This window comes from Herpailurus yagouaroundi, unplaced genomic scaffold, assembly GCF_014898765.1.
Source record: "Herpailurus yagouaroundi ecotype Mexico unplaced genomic scaffold, PumYag 187, whole genome shotgun sequence".
NCBI classification, from domain to species: Eukaryota; Metazoa; Chordata; class Mammalia; order Carnivora; family Felidae; genus Herpailurus; species Herpailurus yagouaroundi.
This window is the reverse complement of record NW_024412418.1, coordinates 18,555,147-18,573,881: the sequence shown is the minus strand read 5'-3', so window position 1 is coordinate 18,573,881 and position 18,735 is coordinate 18,555,147. Positions and strand designations below refer to the sequence as shown.

The window sequence follows — 18,735 nt, the reverse complement described above, 5'->3', positions numbered from 1 at the left end:
CGCCGCCGCCGCCGTCGCCGCCGCCGCTGCCGCCGCTGCTGCTGGGACTCCTGCTGCTGGCGGCCCTCCCCGAGCACTGCCTGGCCGACCCGGGTAAGCACTTGGCGACTGCTTTGCCCCTATGGAGGTTTCTGGAGGAGCCGGGCCGCCCGTCGGGGCCGGCACCTGACGGGGTGGTGGTGGATGGAGAGGTCTTTGCAGCACCGGCGCTCGGATTTTCTCCGCCCTTTGCTGCTGCAACAGCGGGAGAACTGTCAGAAATCTGTCTCCGGGGAAGGCACCGTTGGGCGGGGAAGTAAAAAGAGGTGCATTCGCATCTTCTTTCTGGACAAGTTGCAGATCCTTCCTAGTGGTCCCACAGGCACGCTTCATTTAGATAAAGACATGGTGTGTTAAGACACCTTAAAAGGGATGTGTTTTAGTAGGACACATTTCAGGGTGGAGACATCCACTGTATTTTGGGCTCCCTGTTGGGTGTCCACTTTGTTTTAACTGCATGAAATGGCCAGAGAGTTTTAGGCAATTCCCGTGTCGGCTTCCCAATAGCGTTTCCCCCTACATGTTGACAGGAGACCCGTTTTCTTTTGGGATAGAGGTACCTAAAATAATTGCTTGCATCTTGCAAAGGGATCCAGGCACTGATCAAGTATATAACCCACTGTTTGCAGGAGGATAGTTAAAAATAATCACGCTTTTCTCTTAGACTCCCAAGAACCCCCAAGAAATAGATCTCTGTAATTCCTTGGACGATTTTGAGAAATCTTTTGTAACTCTTTGCGGTGGGGGGGGGGGGGGAGTATTCTGCTAATGTGCTTCCAAACTTACTGTGCAGTCAGGAATTGTCTGTGAAATAAGAATGATTACTATGGCACTTGGAAAGGTCAAGCTTTTGTTTGCGATGAAATTCTGTGCTCTTGGTACATTTAATTTATCAAGGAATATAGCTCTCACTTCAGCTAATGTGGTCCTGTAGTTATGTCCTTTTTAGCAAGGACTAATGAAGACTGCTTTTTTCTCAGCATACTCCTTCCTCCAAATTAGATTAAATTTCCTAATTATGAAGGATTTTGAAGGATTTAGATAAGAGAGTTTCAGGTTTAAAATATTGCTTGTCTTCAGCTGCTTAATTCAAAGCCCCCCACCCCCCTTTTGATTCACTTAAAGGGTCCCTGACATGAAGCATCTATGTTTGCAAGATACTGTCCAGGAATTTTTGTGTTATGATTATAGTGGTGACAAAGTTTGGTAATCTTTGGATGTGTGCCTGAGACAGAAGAAAAGCCTTTGAAGAATTTTAGCCCCCAGATTTTATGCCTCTAGCAGTTTTCAGTGATATGTATTTGGTATAATGGTTAAAAGGTAAGTCCTGAGTTAGACACATGCAAATACCCTAGTATTCCTTGGATCAGAAACACACTTTGAGTTTTTATTTAAAATAAATCAGATCTTTGGTAGTTTTGTAAACTGTTTATGAGATGTGAATTCCTGGATGTTGTTCATTTGACTGCATATAGCAAAAACCATTCAACCATCTGTAATATGTGAAATTTGGATTTTAGGTATTGTTCTCGTTCAGCCTGATGTCACATGATTTCCTCTGATAGGTTTTGAATTTCTCTTCTCCCTTCCGACCTTTGTACATTGACCCTTCTGAACCTCTGTGGCTTTACTTGGCTCTTCTTTCAGACTGCCAGAGCCTGACTTAGGGAACTTTTGATCCATATCTTTTCATTTCAGCCCTGATGTCCTTTTTCTTTTCTCTTTTAGTGTGCTGATCATGGGGATAGTTAGGAAAGGTGCTTTGATTAAAATGATGGTAAAAATCATTAAAATTGATGTTCCCCAAAGCCCTCTGTCTTTCCCTCTCTCATTGGAGTGACTTGTTTCCTTTGTGCTTTTTGGGTGCCCTTTCTGCTGTCACCCTTGATGACTAATTTCCCGTGGTCCAGATCACCTGTGGATCCAGAGTCTACCACTGGGCTCCGTGGGTTCCTGTGGGTTTGCCACTGATTCAGTGCCATGACTTGTCTCTCTCTCAGTGGAAGACTTGAACACTGGCTCCCTGTCCTGCCTCTTATCTGCCTTCATTTGTTCTCTGGACTCCAGTTGAGGCAGCTTCACTGCACGGTGGGTGAGTGCTGGGACTAACTCCAGGCATCCCAAGGGGTTTGTGTCAGGAAGCCGTGTTTGGAGGGAGGCGGGAGAATGGATGGCGCTTTTCTGGGACCTTCGATTTCCAACAACTTGGTTGGGGTACCTTCCAACAACAGGAGCGGTACCTGCTGCAGTTTGGTGCTGCTGCTCACTGCCAAATGTGTCTGATGCCGAGTTGCTTGAGCAGCCAGACCTATGACATTAAGAGGCTATTAAAAGTGCTAGTTTGCTACAGTCAAGGCATTGCTGTTCCTTGTTTTCTAGGCAAGGCTAAGGCAGACATTTACCCAGGTTGAAAAATGGGTAAATAGATTTGTTTCAGGAAAATGCTGTGGCAGTTGTTCAGAATCTTTGTGTTCTGGGGGCCCAGCAGTGTGTTTCCAGCCTGTCTCCACCCATTCCACCCAAGTGCTTTTGTTTTAAAATTCCTGAGGAATCAGGGCTCCCTCTCTTTGTCCTGTAAAAGGAAAGGCTGTTGCCCCCGGTGTCCTCCCTCAGACTCTGTCTCCTAACCTCCATCTCCATGGAGCCCTTGCTCCCAGGCTGTAACTTCTGTCTTGGATATGGAAGATGGATGTGGGAAAGAAGTTTCTTTAGAGCAGTGAGCGCTGGCACCCTCTATCCTCTTCTGCCCTCAGGGGCTCCAGGCAGGATGGTAAAGTTCAGACTGGACTTCCCGACCTTCTTAATTACCGATCCTGTGTGCCAGTTGGGTGCAGGTGCAGTGCTCATTCCTTCATGGGACCTTGCCTCTCTGGGCCTCAGTTCTCTGATCTGTAAAATGGGGATAATAGCTCTAACCTCTGAGTTAATGAGGATCGAATGAGTTAATACATCTGAAGCATTTAAAACAGTACTTAGTATACATAGTAAATGCTCAGTGAATGCTAGGTGTTCTTCTAAAATGGCAGATATAAATTTGGAAGCCATTAGCATGGGATTGGATGAGAAACCTAGAGAGTAAGTATAGAGAAGAGGAGTGACCTGAGCAATGAGGCCTGGAAAACTGCAGCATTTGGGAGTACGGGAGAAGAGGGACCAGCAAAAGAGACTGAGAAAGGTTAGATGAGGACTAGCAATGAATGTTGGTATTTGGAGATGTGGACGTGTTTGGTGCCCTCAGAGTAGAGGGGGTGAAGGTCTTACTGCAGTGGGTTCAAGAGAGAAAGGAAGAGGGTAAATCAGAGATTGTAAGAAAGACAACTCTTAACAGCTCCCTGCCCTCTGTGGCTTCTCTCTCCCCAAGTTCACCTCTCCATGCCACAGACCTGCTGAGATCTGTGGTTTAGGTTGTGCAGATTGTTGTGTTAATCCTCAAATCAGTTTTCTAGGTGTGCAGGATGGTTTGGTGTTGATCTGGGTGCATTTCAGGGAGGAGAGATGCAAAGAAAACAAAACAAAACAAAACCCAAAAACAAAACTTCCATGCTGTTATGCCATCTTGGCCCCCTCCCCAAAAAGACAGCTCTTTTGAAGTTTTGTCTATCAAAGAAAGCAGAGTAAGAGAGGAAGTGGGTCAAGAGAGGGTTAAGATGGGATATAATTGCATTATATTTGTACTTTTCATTAAAAAATTTTTTTTAAATGTTTATTTTTGAGAGAGAGAGAGAGAGAGGGAGAGGGAGAGGGAGAGGGAGAGAGGGCATGAACAGGGGAGGAGCAGAGAGAGAGGGAGACGCAGAATCCGAAGCAGGCTCCAGCCTCTGAGCTGTCAGCACAGAGCCCCACGTGGGGCTTGAACTCACTCACAAACCGTGAGTCGGACGCTTAACCGACTGAGCCACCCAGGTGCCCCTGTACTTTTTCATTTTTTAACATTAAAAGTTGTATGGCAAGAGTTTGGTGTTTTTTCCCCCAGATATAGACAATCCAATAAAATATATTTGAGGTTTTTACTCTCAGTATTATTTATTAGTGCTTCAAAGATATTTGCAATATGTCCTAAACCTCGCCCCCTTTTCTTTCCCCATCCCACACATAAGTAAAGAAGATTTGGGGAACAGTAATGCTCCACTTTTAATACTGACATCAAACAGAAGTCAGATATCCCTGCCCTGCCTCCACACCTGCTCTAAAACTGAACATCCTTATGAAAACTTTGGGATTCTGGATTCTGATGACAACCAGAGAATCTCTCAGAAGTCTACTTCAGTCTTAAATTACTAGAATATGATCTGAGAATATTCAGCATGAATGTGCACGCTTTCTTTTTCATTTTCATTACCCTTCAAGCCTGTATTGTAGTTTTCTTTCTTTCTTTCTTTCCTTTCCTTTCTTTTTTTTTTTTTTTTTTTAAACAAACAACAACTCTACTCTTCTGCAGACAAAAATGAATAGCTGGAATGATCCTAAGTGATTTCTGTTGCTTGACAACATATTACAGAGGATTTGTAAACACACAGAGGGACACATTATTCTAGGTCACTAGATGTCTGCCTTGGATGGTGACTCTCTTTGGGGACTTCAGGACCAAAGGAACAGTTAGCATTCTGGGTATTGTAAGTATCAGTTATTGTAGCTGGAGGGAAGGTAGCAAGTGAGTCACATTGATGTGACAATGTTTATTAACCGCCTGACATATACGAGGCCAAACTCTTCAGCACATAGTGGAAGTATAGTGCAGAACTGGCCAGGCCTGGCCCCTGCCCTCGAACAGCCTATAGCTAAGGATAAGAAAACCTTCCTCAGTGGGTGGGGTGGCAGGTCAATTAAATACTTCTGTGAATTGGTTCCGGTGGGGGAATGTGGCAAGACGTAAAGTATCAGCTTTGTCCAAATAGTCTGTCTCTGCTCAGCTGCACCCTGTGAGGGAATGAGGCCCAGGGTGTCAAAGTTCTGACTTCTCAAGAAAAGCTGGATCGTTATTCAAAATCTTGTTTTCAAATGTCACCAACTAATTCAGATTTTTGAAATGTCATGCTGTACAAAGAAAACACACCCATGAGCCACCACTTTTTTTTTTCTTTTTTAAGTCAAGTTTATTAAGGTATAATTTACATACAGTAGGATTCATCCTTTTTAGGTGTACTGCATGATTAGTTTTGACAGAAGTATATAATCATGGATCCACAGCCACAATTTAGATATAGAACATTTCTGTCACCTCCAGAAATTCCCTCCTGCTCCTTTGTAGTCAGTCCTTTCCCCCCTACACATCCAGTCCCTGACAAGCACCAATCTATTCTCTGTCCCTATAATTTTGCTTTTAAGTGAGGCTCACATAAATGGAATCATACTGTATGTAACACTTTATGTCTGGCTTCTCTGATTTAGTGTAATGCTCTTGAGAATCACATATGTTACTGCATATATGTATCTCCATTTCTGTACTTTTTTATTGTGATGTACCACAGTTGGCTTATCCATTTACCAGTTGATAGACATTTGGGGTGTTTCCAATTTGGGGCACACAAGTTTCTGTGTGGGCAGCTTTCATTCTCTTGGGTAATTACCTAGGAGTGGGATTTCTGGGTCTTAACATTAGATACGTGTTTAAACTTATAAGAAACTGCCAAATTCTTTTCCAAAGTGGCTGTACAGTTTTGTATTCCCATTAGCAATGCGTGAGTATTCTGGTTGCTTCTCTGTATCCTCACTGGCACTTGGTTTTGTCACGTTTCTTTTTTTAATTTAAATTCCAGCTATTCCAGTCGTTTCTAGTGGTGTCTTATTATAGTGTTAGTTTGCATTTCTCTAGTTACTAATGATGTTGTGTGTCTTTTCATTTTCTTACTTGCTATCTGTATCTACTTTGAAGTGTCTGTTGAGTCTTTTGCCCATGAAAAAAAATTGGATTATTTATTTTAGTATTATTGAGTCTTGAACTTTTTTTATGTATTCTGGATACAAGTCGTTTATCGGGTATGTTTTTTTGCAAATATCTTCTCCCAGTCTATGGCCTGTCTTTTCGTTTCATTAACAGTATTTTCCAAGAAGAGAAGTTTTAAATTTTGATTAATTCTAGTTTATCAACTTTTAAAGTTAAGATTTATGGTTGTTGGGGTGAAGTAGGTGCAAGGGATTAAGAGTTCACGTACCCTGATGAGCACTGAGTAGTGTATAGAAGTGCTGCATTGCTATATCACACACCTGAAACTAACACAACACTGTGAGTTAACTATGCTGGAATTAAAATAAAATAGACGAAATTAAAGAGCCTTCATTAAAAAAAGAAAAGATTTGTGGTTTTTGTATCTGAGGACAGACATACTTGCCTAACGCAAACCATAAAAGACTCATAAATACAGAGAACAGACTTGAAGGTTGCTGGAGGGGTGGTGGGTGGGGAGATGGGCTAAATGGGTGATGGGCATTAAGGAGGGCACTCGCTGGGATGAGCACTGGGTGTTATATGTAAGTGATCAATCCCTGGGTTCTATTCCTGAAACCAGGACTACACTGTATGTAAACTAACTTGAATTTAAATCAATAAATTTTTTAACAAAGGAAAAAAAAATACTTGCCTAACTTAAGGTCACAAACAGCTATGATTTCTTCTAGAAGTTTTATAGTTTTATTTTGACCTTTAGATCTGTGGTCCATTTCATGTTAATTTTTGTATATGATGCAGGGAAAGAGTGGAGGTTAATGTTTTTTTTTTTTTGCATTGGGTGTTTAATTGTTCCAGCACCATTTATTAAAGAGATTATCTTTGCTCCATTGAATTACCTTGGTACTTTACATGTGCGGGTTTATTTCTGGAGTCTGGTTTGTTCTGTTCATGTATACTTTTTTCCTTATGCCAATAAAACAGTCTCTTGATTTATCTAGCTCAGGGTTTCTTTCTAGCTCAGCACTCCTGACATTTTAGGCTGGATAATTCTTTGTTGTGGGGGACTGTCCTGTGCCTTGTAGGATGTTTAGCGCCATCTCTGGCCTCAGTAGATGCCAGTAGCTCCCTCTCCTTTCCCAGTTGTAACAACCAAAAAATGTCTTCGGACATTGCTAAGTGGCCCCTGGGGGTAAAATTGCCCCTAGATGAGAGTTCCAGTGCTGTATAGTAAGTCCTGAAATTGGATACTGTGAATCCTCTAAATCTTTTTTTCTTTTTCAAAATCTTTTTGGATATTCTAGTTCTTCTGTTTTTCCATATAGATCTTAGTATCTTTTTGCCAATCTGTATAAAAAAGCCTTGCTGGAATTTCTACTGGGATTTCATTGGAGAAGACTGGTATCTTAACAATATTGAATTTTTTGATACATGAACATGTCTCTCTCCATTTATTTAGGTAGTCTTCCTCTTCTTTCATCAATGTCTTATTGTTTTCAGCATATAAATTCAGCATATAAAAACATTTTCATGTTTTTCATTGGTTTGGGAAGCAGTACTTTAAAAATTATTTGTTGATATATAGATATATGATTTTTAAAATATTAGCCTTGTATCATGTGACCTTTCTTTTCTTTCTTTTTTTTTTTTTTCAACGTTTATTTATTTTTGGGACAGAGAGAGACAGAGCATGAACGGGGGAGGGGCAGAGAGAGAGGGAGACACAGAATCGGAAACAGGCTCCAGGCTCTGAGCCATCAGCCCAGAGCCCGACGCGGGGCTCGAACTCACGGACCGCGAGATCGTGACCTGGCTGAAGTCGGACGCTTAACCGACTGCGCCACCCAGGCGCCCCTCATGTGGCCTTTCTAAACTCACTTTAGTTTTAGTAGCTTTCTGTAGCATCTTGGGGATTTTTCTTTATTTCAGATATTTATGCTTTTCATTTTTTTCTCTTGCTTCATTGCACTGGTTAGAACTTCAAGTACACTGTTGGATAGGAATGGGGAGAGTGGACATCCTTGCCTTGATCTCATTCAGCCTTTCACTATTAAGTATGATGTTGGCTGTAGTTTTGTTTTTGTTTTTGTTTTTTGTAGAGGCCCTTTATCAGGTTTAGGAAGTTCCCTTCTATACCCAGTTTGCTGTGAAAAAAATTTTTTTTAATCATAAATGGGTATTGAATTTTGTCAAATGCTTCTCTCTGTTGAAATCACCACAGGGTTTTTCTTTTTCAGTCTGTGAAAAGGCATTAGTTGATTTTAGAATGTTGGGCCAACCTTGTATTCCTGGGATAAACTCCAGCTTAGTCATGATGTATATTCCAGCTGGACCTGATTTTCTGATCTTTTTGTTGGGAATTTATAAAGTCTTATGTTCATGAAGGATATTGATTGGTTTGTAGCTTTGTTTTCCTGATATGTTTTGTCTGGTTTTGGAATAAGGGTAATGCTGGTCTCTAAAATGGTTTGAAAGCAATCTCTCTTCTGTTTTATGAAAGTGTTTGGATAGAATTGGTATTATTTCTCCCCTAAGGCCTATGGTCTTATAGTTGAGATTGAAGGTTGCTTAAGGATTTCTTTAGTAAAGTAAAAAGTATCAGATACTTCTAGCACATTTCCTCATTCTTCAGGCTAACAGTGGACACTTTCTAGACATTAGGACATTGGTTTGGTTTAAGGTCTAGGGTGAATGGCCTGGGTGCGGCGAAATCATGTTGGATGCACTCAGGAGACCATTCGCTCCTAGCTGGCTGTTGGCTATTTATCAAGTCACTTCACTTCTCAGGGCTTTAGTTTTCTCATCAGTAAATAAGACCTCAAGATCCATCGTTTTCCCTCCATTCCCCTGGCTGCGTGTTTCTGAGCCCTCAGCAAATGTTTTGGTGGGTTAGACTATTTGTATTTCTTACCTCTTCGTTCATTGGTGGCAAGTCCAGTCAAGGACTCTCATTCTCAAAGGGAAGAGTTTTCCCATATTTTGTAGTCATGGTTCCAACGTGAAGCCTAGATAAATATTGGCTTATCTTTAATTTTCGTCGACTTTTTAAAAATTGTAAAAGTAATATATACTGTATTAAGTTCAAATAATGTGCAAGTTTATGCAGTAAAATGCAAAAGACCCTGTCGGCCCCATTGCTATTCCTAGAGTTGTGTGCTGTCAAGCAAACATGATCGATCCTTCCAGATCTTTTTTCAAAGGATATGTATACATATCCTAACTTAATTTTTTAAAGAGATTAAGGGTATAATATTCAGAATATTTTTCACTTACCACTGTATCATGGCCCTTTTTATTGTCTTTTTTAAAAAAATGTTTATTTATTTATTTTGAGAGAGAGAGTGCATGAGCATGAGCAGGGGAGGGGCAGAGAGAGAGAGAGAATCGAGAGAGAGAAAGAGAGAGAGAGAGAGAGAGAGAGAGAGAGAGAGAGAGAGAATCCCAAGCAGGCTCTGTACTGTCAGTGCGGAGCCCATGTGGAGCTTGATTCCATAAGCTGTGAGATCCTGACCTGAACTGAAATCAAGAGTCAGATGCTCAACCAATGGAGCCACCCAGGCACCCCACATAGCCCTTTTTCCATTTTAAATTTGTCACAAGAGAATTTGAACTTCTCCCTGAAACGTAGAAAAGCCCTTACTATAAAAGAAAACTTTTAAAAATCACAGATTGGATTCAAACCTACAGAGTTAAAACCTCTCCTTACACCATTTCTCCTATTTTGTCTATTCCTTGGCTTCCTTCCTTGGAAAAAACTTCCACAGATGTTAAGGAAAATCACAAACCCTCTTAAGCATCAAATAGAATAGGGACAAACACTGTGTTTACACCAACTAATGTAGATGTAAATAAGGCCAAGTAGCTGCCTCAAGTGTTTAGCCCAAGGACATCGCTGCACCTGCCATCTGTCCACTCAGGCAAGCCTCTGCCCTAATGCATCCTAACCACGAGAGGGGAATTTGATTTTGATTTTGATTTATATATGTTAAATCTACTCTTAGCTTGAAATAAAATCTCCTGACGTCAGAAACACAAAAATGGCTTTGTTATTTATGCAGTATCAGTAAATAGGAAGGTCTAGAATATTTCTAACTTTACTCTTGTGACGTGAAATACGGAATTAAGTGCCAGAATGATACCAGGACTCCCGGACCTACCCCTCTGCCTCTGTTTCTGGTACTGAATGCTGCCTCTCTGTCACTTGTCTTTTTATTTGCCAAATGTCAACAACAAACCAAGGAAGGCTGGAGAAAAATGTGAAGTCTGAGAAGAAAATGTGTTGAAATTAACGTGCGGCTTGTAAGTCCTTGTCTAAAAGAGCTGAGCAAAAATATCTCTAAACCTACATACTTCATTATCAAATAATGAGTCTTTGTTTTGAAAAGAATAGAAGGATCTGGATTATGAGCATTATTTTGAATATAATTAAACTAGATTGAAGTGTATGAAAAAAATCAGTGCCATAGAGCCGTCTCTGGCGGTTTCCTGTTCTTATGTTACAAATACTGGAAGTGAACACACGAATCAACCTGGTAAATCCTACAGAAATGAAACCTTCTGTGTGTGTGTTGGCGGGGGGGGGGGGGGGGGGGGGTTGGAGAATAATTTCTTGTCTTTAGTCCAGCAATAAAAACAGCATTTTAAACAAGTGTTTTTCCAATGGCTAATGTGATATATTTACTTTTCCCTACAGGGATAATAGTCCCCAGAGTTTGGCATAGCACCTCATAGTTGTTGAAGTTTTTATTTTTTTATTTGAATCTCATATCACTCCTAAGAGAGGGTTGAGGAAGTGATTTGCTAAAGGTCACCCAGTGGTCCAGGGATTTTTACATTGTTCTGTGATTCAGGAATTCTGTGTTATTCTCTGATTGTATGATTATACTATTCTATCATTACCTAGCTACTTAAATAAAACTACCTCAAGTATGGGGCCTTTGGCCACAGGGGAATCTCATGTGACATATTCAGAATAGGAATGAAAATATAATTGGGCCGTGTGGACTATATAATTGATGGAAATAATAGCTAACATTTTTGAGCATTTGCTGTTTGTATCAGCTCAGTTGATTTTCACAACAACCCTATGAAGTAGGTCGTTAGAATCCCCATGTTTCAGATGAGGAGCCTGAGGCATAGAGTAACTTTACAGTTACTCATCCAGTATCACATGGGTAAGTGTCAGAGGCAGGATTGGAACCCAGGCAGTTTGATCCCTTAGCCCTCACTCAGCTTCATTATATTGCCTTCCTCCACAGTAAGAAGCTGAGTTTACTGGATTTGTGTCTCAGAGACCTAGTGGCCTCTGTCTCTCTCTTGTCCTGCAGGCTGGATCTGTCCTTCTGCCTCTTCCTGTAGACTGGCTTTCTCTGCTTATCCAAAGCTTCTTGATCCCCCTGTAACTAAATCTTTTGGGTGCTTTTGCTCGCTGTGGTGCTCACTGCAACCAGGATTGGCAAGAATTTTCAGTTTAAGTGCCCACCATCCAGTCACTGTCCCATTTCTGTATTTCCCAGGAGGGCAAATCAGGCTGCTGTCATCTGGCCAATGGAGTCAGGAGTCTACCCCTCATCTGATCAGCAGAGGCCAGAGAAGAAGGGTCAGGTGGTACAAAAATGACTTCCTAGGCTGACCCCCTCTTTCAGCCATGCCTATGGTAGAGGGCAGTTTTAAATAAGGTGGTGTGGATAGGGCAAGCTTCCCCAAATCAGTCTCTTTCATAACAGTGAAAAACCAGGTTCATGTGCTGGTAAGCTGGCTCTGTGAAAAACATTGAGGACAAGTGGCCTGATCTATAGTGTTGGCTGATTTCCATGGTATAAATACTCCCACCATGGCTGATTTCAAGCTATCAGTGTGACAGTGGAGTTGGGAAGAGATGCACACAGTTGGCTCAGCGCCAAAGTGATCCTGTCCATCTGCAAGCTGCATACACTACCCATGCAGTATGCACAGTAAGTGCACGGTGTCTCCAAGAAGTTTAAAGTCTGGGCTTAACAGACTAACTAGGTGGGTCTGTAGTTATGTAAAAGGAAATACTATTTCAAGGAAGAGAGGGTGGAAGTTAGATTGGGCATGCAGAGCCTAAAATAGCTTGAAGTATGTAGTCCTGAGTGTGCAATCTAGTAGGCACACAGAGATGCTTTCTAAAAAGTTACAATTCCCTTGCCTGTGATGTCTCACTTGTGACATAGAATTAACCATTTTCATTGATTTTAAGATGTCAGGCCTCGTTTTCTTGGAGGTGCATGGGTTTTGTTGGCACCAAAAGTGTTATTTTTCCTTTCAGATGTCAGCAGTTCCTTCTCATTTGGTGTTATCATTAACGGGCTCCTTTCTTCGACCTTATAAACCTAGAGAGGTGAAGGCCATGTGGTGGCCTATGAGACACCTTCCAGTTGAATAAACACTGTTAGTCTTGATTGGAGGCTTTTCTTTATGATCTTAAGGCCATTTCTCAGTTCATGTAATTATGCTGAAAGTCAAGACAGTCTTGTGACAACCACCCTTGACAGCACGTCACAGATCTCAAGGCTCGTCTGGTTGGCTCTTTTCCCTTGCACATCTGCGAGGGGACTGGGAGTCCTGGCTTCTGTATGCTACTTATGGTTATGCCGACGTTCCTGATCTTTCCTTGTGATGGGACTATGTCACTAACTCTGGCCAGCCCTAACAAAGGGTGGTGCTGGCCACTGGGAGATGGAATGAGGAAGTGTTGGCAACGTAGATCTCCTTCAGACATGGAGTCCCAAGTGTCCTACTGATGGAAGGTCAGTGTCTTTACCTATAAAAATAGCATAGTTAATTTATTCTTTTAATTTCCCAGGGGCTGTAGCGAGAGAAAAATTTGACAAGATTCTTCTTTTATGTTTCACTGGAGATTTGTCCTAGTTTATGGTTATGTTGACTTCTGAATAGGATTAACATTTATGAAACGGCTACTGTTGTGTTAGTCACTGGATCAGAGTTCCATCTTATTTAACCCCCATGATGACACCGTGAGGTAATACTTGTCTACTTTGTTTGGAGGAAGCAAAGACTGAGAGAACATTTAAGAAATTGACTTGCCTGAGGGCACATTGTTTGTAAGTGGTGAAGATGGGATTTGAAACCAAATCTGACTACAATGTAAATACATTTTCTTCTACACGGTGCTGGCTTTCCCCCTCAGCTTATTACATTTTCAAGCACACAGAAGCGTTGAAGGTACTGTATAGTGAATGGCTGTTACCTACCACCCGGATGATCCAATTAACATTTTGCTCTATGTTTTTATCATATGTCTTGTCTGTACTTCTTTTTCTTTTTAATTGATTTTTAAAAATTTATTTCATTTTTGAGAGACAGAGAGAGCAAGCAAGCATGAGCAGGGGAGGGGTAGAGAGAGAGAGGGAGAGAGAGAATCCCAAGCAGGCTCCATGCTGACAGCATGGAGCTCCTCACTGGACTCGATCTCATGAATCACAAGGTCATGAATTGGACGTCAAGAATAGGACGCTTAACTGACTGAGCCACCCAGGCGCCCCTATTGTCTGTACTTCTTTCCATCCATTAATTCCTCTTTTTTTGATATATTCAAAGTTATCGAAGTTGCAGACATCAGTACATATTGTCCCTAAACACTGCAGCACGCATGCCATTGATTAAACTTCAATATTTATTTTTTATTTTTTTAGGTACTTTTATGTACAGGGAAATATAGAAACCCTAAGTGTACGTTCCTACATTTTGACAAATGCATGCGTCTGTGTAACCCAAATTCTTGTTAGGACTTAGAACATGACCATCACCCTGGGAAATAAGTTCCCTCTTGCCCTCCTGTAGGCAGTCCCCTCCTTCAACACCTTTACCCACCCCAGGCATCACAGTTTGATTTTTTTCACCACGGCTTAGTTTTTTTTTTTTTTTTTTAATATATGAAATTTATTGTCAAATTAGTTTCCATACACCACGGCTTAGTTTTAATACCAGGCAGTCTTAAATAATGATGCCTGTTGTTTCTAAATGGACTCTTCCTGATATGTATTAATTGAACCATTATTTATAGAGCAGCTGGTATGTGGCAAGTATTGTTCTGGGTGTGAGGGACATAGCTGGAAGGCAGCAGACATTGGCTCATGGGGGAGAGAGAGACATGGGTCAGCTCCTCATAGGAGTAAGAATACAATTACCTACAGAGGTGAATGCTGTGAAAGGGAAACCCTGGATGTCAGGGAGGCTTAGTGAGTAAGGAGGAGGATGATCAGGGAAGGCTTTCCTGGGGAAGTGAAACTTGAGCCAACATCAGAAGAATGAGTAGGAGATAGCCAGGCAGAGATTTAGAGCAAAGGGAAAGGTGGGCACTGTCTTCTGTGGTGGGAAGAAGTGTGGTTTATTCTGGAACCAGAGAGGAGGGTATGGCTATTGGGCAGGAATCATGAGGATAGTGACTGCTGGACTAGGCAGGAGAGGTGGCAGGGACACATCACACAGGAGACAGGCCATGAACTCTAGCTTTTATCTTAAGAGGGACGAGAAGCCATTGTGTGACCTTGACATTCAGTGGCCCAATCAGTTGGATGAAGAGGAGACATGGACTGTATGCTCTGGAATTATAGCTAAAATTTAATAGTTTTGGCATGAAACTTCCAAGTATTTTTCTAAGCTTATTTATTTATTTTGATAGGGAGAGAGAGTGTGTGTGTGAAAGTGGGGGAGGGACAGAGAGAGAAGGAGAGAGAGAGTTCCAAGCAGGCTCTGAGCTGTCAGCATAGAGCCTGGACATGGGGCTTGAATTGTGAACTGTGAGATCATGACCTGAGCCAAAATCGAGAGTCAGATGCTTAACTGATTGAACCACCCAGCTGGCCCATGAAGCCTCAAAGTTTTAGGAGAACCCTCATTTACGTTATGAATCCTACACAGGTCTTCAGATTCCTCATGATTTTTTTCCCTCACCTGTTTGCCTGCCCAGGCAGTAACAGCTGCTCAATAAAGATCTTTGGTGCCTCCAGCTCTTGCCTGCCCACTCCTTCCATTCTCACTGCCTCCATTTCATGGTCTCTTTCACTCCTTAACTAAATACCCTCCTCTGCCCACCCCTCCCTGGAAAGGGATCCTGCTAGAGTCACAGTGACTGCCTGATCGCTTGAATCCTGGGACAGTTGTCTAATCCCCTTTGCTCTGTTATTCTGTAGAGCCTCCCAACGTAGCCTCTTCCCAAACTTATGGATTGAACAACCACCTTTGTACTGATGATGTAAAAGGTTCTCTGTTGTGTCCTGAGGTTGAGACGCCTATGTCTCATTGGATACCTCTACCCGTGGCCACCGACACTTCAACATTTCTCCCTCAAAGGAAATTCATCTTCTTTGGAGTCCTGCTCCTCGCCAGTATTTGCAGTTTCAGTGAGTGTAACCAACTACCTTTTCATTGGAGCCAGAAATCTGAGAATCATTCTAGATTGTTTTCTTTTGCTCTTTCCCTTCGTTTACTTGGCCACTAAATCTTGATAGTTGTATTTTTGAATGCTCTTGTAATTCTGTCCTTTTTGTCTCTCTGCTCATTTCTCTCAGGTCTCATTTCAGACCCTCCCTCTTTGTGGTCTGTGTGTTCTTGTCGGAGCCAGGCCTCCCAACTGACCACCCTCCTTCTAATCTTGGCCCCTGCTAACCAATCTCATCCTTCAGCCAGAGATTTTTATAAAACATAAATCTACCTAAACCCTTCAATGGAGTTCAGCTCCATTGCTTAGTGATCTGAGTACTTTATGAATGAGCCACCTCAACCCATACCTGCCACCATAGCTAGACTCGCAGTTCTCCTAAAGCCCGCTTATGCCCCTTAGGTTTTATTCTTTCTGCCTGAGAAGCACTTCTGAGCCCTGCCTGCTTGGTTGGTGGCTGTACTTCCTTCAGGGCTCAGTCCAAGTCCTGCATCCTTCAAGTATCCATTCCTGGCATACAGTCTGCTCTCATCCACAGGAGTTAGAAGCCATACTTCCCATTCCTACCCTCTGTACTGTCTGAATGGTCTACTGGTCTGCCTCCTTCATCAGTCTGTGAGCTCCTTAGAGTAGTTCTCTAAAGATAGTCCCAGGTTCACTGGGGTCCTAGAAACTCTTTCACAACAACTATGATCCATGTGCAAAAACTGTTTTCATGATAACTGAGGATACATACTGTTATAGCCATGTCTGTTAGAAGAAACAGTGAAGGGCGCCTGGGTGGCTCAGTTGGTTGAGTGTCTGGCTCTTGCCTTTGGCTCAGGTCACTATCTCATGGCCGCATTGGGCTCTGTGCTAGAGGTAGAGCCTGCTTAAGATTCATTCTCTCTCTCTCTGTCTCTCTGTCACTCTCTCCCCCACTCCCTCGCTCCCTTCCTCCCTCTATTTCTGCCCCTCCCTCCCCTTAAAAAAAAAAAAAGAAAGGAGAAACAATGAGCTTACTGGCTAGTGAGACAACTTGCTAGAGGGAGAGGGAAGAATATACTACAAAGTCAAGGCATTTCTAAGGGACAGCCCAGATATGGGCTCCTGAGCTTAGGAAACGGTAAGAGCTATCAGGATAGGAAGGAATGCCACTTGATTGCTAAAAGGTGATGTGCCTGTGGAATCAGTTTCAGCTCTAAAGATGAAAGTGTGCAGACAACCCTCGAGTTTCAAAGGCTGGGATCACGTCTTATTTGTCTTAACATAGGGTCTTACCCATACATAATACATACAGGATAATTGTGGTGTGTATAAAGGAAGGAAGAGAATTTCCTAGTACATTCTCACCATACTCATAAAATCCTGTTCTATTATTTCTGGTCTTAAAACCTTCCTTGACTGTTCTGCCAAAAAATACCTGATGGGGTGGTCCTGGTGGTGGAATGGAGTGCAGGGATCACAGCCCAGAGGGCTGACTTCTGTCTATAGATGTGTTTTCAAAAATTAAACACTTGTCAAACAAAAATAAGAATCACTTAAAACTCGGGAGCTTTTCCATAAAAATTAGGATTCCTAGGTTCTCTTGAAATGATTAGAAGGTTGATCATGCCGGTAAAATAAATTACATTCTTGCATGGCCACAATTAGCTAAAGTTGAATAGTGTCATCTCCTTTAGATGGGGCATCTGTCACAAGCCCCATCCTGTCCCACTGAAATCACATATCGACTGAGATGGGTTAACTCTGGTAACAATCCAGTACTCAAATCTGTAATGGCTCAAAGCCATAGAGTTTTATTATTCACTCACGTAAAGACCAAATGAGTGTACCTGATTGGCGGGAGCTCTCTACCAAGCAGTGATTTGGCGACCCAGAATCCTTCCTTTGTGATTTTGCCATCTTCAATCTGTGGCTTCCAAGGCTGCTGGGCTTGTCTGCATCCAGCCAATGGAAGGGGATGAGAAAGGGAAACAGGTCCAAAAGGGCTATGCATCATCCTGTTCACTTTTCAAGGGTGAGGGCTCCATCACTGGGCCACACCTACCTGCAGAAAGAGGCTGGGAAATGTAATATAAGAATGGGCCCAGAAGGAAAAGAAAACAGGTTTGGTGAACAGCCAGCTAGTATCTGATCCAACTCATTTATTTAACTTTCTTGGCGCCTTTAGGCATTTGAGTTTGCAATCCCTAGAGATTAAAGAAACCTGGGGTCAAGTCACTGTAATGTCAGCTCCAGCAGGACAGGGGCGTAATCTGTTTTGGTCACTGCTGTATATGCAGTGCCTCGCACACAGTAGGTGTTCAACAAATCTTTGTTGATTATATGAATGACTCCCCCTCTGCTCTGAGCGGAATGATATATAACTAGATGATAATAGCTACCATTTACTTAGTGCTTATTATATGCTTAATTCTGTTAGTAGGCCTGGTGCTGCCTCAGGGAAAGAGTGCTAAGATTTGGTCAGTAATGATAGCTACAGGATTAGAAAGAAGGGTGGATGTGAGAATTTCTTTTTCTCTTGTCTCCCACTTTCAATGTTTTTCTGGGATTCCCTCTATCAATATACTGATGAAAAAATTTAATATATTGGTTGATGGTTAGGGGACAAGATCAGTTATTTTCAACCCTGTAGTTTTGGTAGACAGATGGTTGCTACTTAAAGTAAGATTTTCCTTTCTATATGCAACAAATTCCAATTGTATTGTACTCAGTTGTACCTAAATGGATCGTGATCCATTTCTTAAAGGGGCTGCTGAGGGGGCAGCAGCTCACCTGCAGTGTCTGTATCTCTCAGACTCTGCTGGAGCCCCTTTCCTGGAAAACCGCCCCTAAGAAGATGGAGGAACATAGGGAAAATAGAAATGTGTAAACACATACCCCAAAGCGTAGATCATTCAGGTATTTACAGAAGTATTGTGAGAAGAAAAGGGTTAATGGGGTGGTGCTGGCAGGATTTCTGAGAAGTTGGGTTGATCTGGGGGAGAGTGAAGGGGACTCAGTTAAACTCACTTAATTCTTTTTGCTCCCTTTGCCTCACCAATAAGCACTCACTTTCTCTCTTTTTCTCTCTTTTAAAAGCTTTAAGTAATGAATTAATGCTTAGTTTTAGGCTTTCTCTCCCCTTTCTAAATTTCGTCATAATTTCTTTAAAAGTTGAAACATTTTTTTCCTATTTAAAACGTGATCACAAGGCAACCTTAAAAAATATATTTATTTTTTACAAGGCAACCTTTTAACAATGAGGGGCACCTGGGTGGCTGAGTTCATTGATTGTCCAACCCTTGATTTCAGTTCAGGTTATGATCTCACAGTTTGTGCACTGACAGCATGGAGCCTGCTTGGGATTCTCTCTCTCCCTCTGTCTCTGCCCCTCCGCACGCTTGTGCTCACTTGCTCTCTCTCT

General features: G+C 42.1%; 1 protein-coding gene across 5 annotated transcripts in view; it reads left to right on the top strand.

Moving 5' to 3' along the window:
- Positions 1 to 18,735, top strand: part of KIAA1549L (KIAA1549 like) — a 267,700-nt gene continuing 248,965 nt past the window's right edge. For 4 of the 5 annotated variants that reach the window (XM_040495491.1, XM_040495494.1, XM_040495489.1 and 1 more), the window contains exon 1: positions 7 to 93. The gene's annotated coding sequence lies outside the window, so the exon portion shown is untranslated. Of the gene's footprint in view, positions 94 to 18,735 lie in introns of all 5 variants that reach the window. The other variant, XM_040495492.1, reaches the window with a different exon arrangement.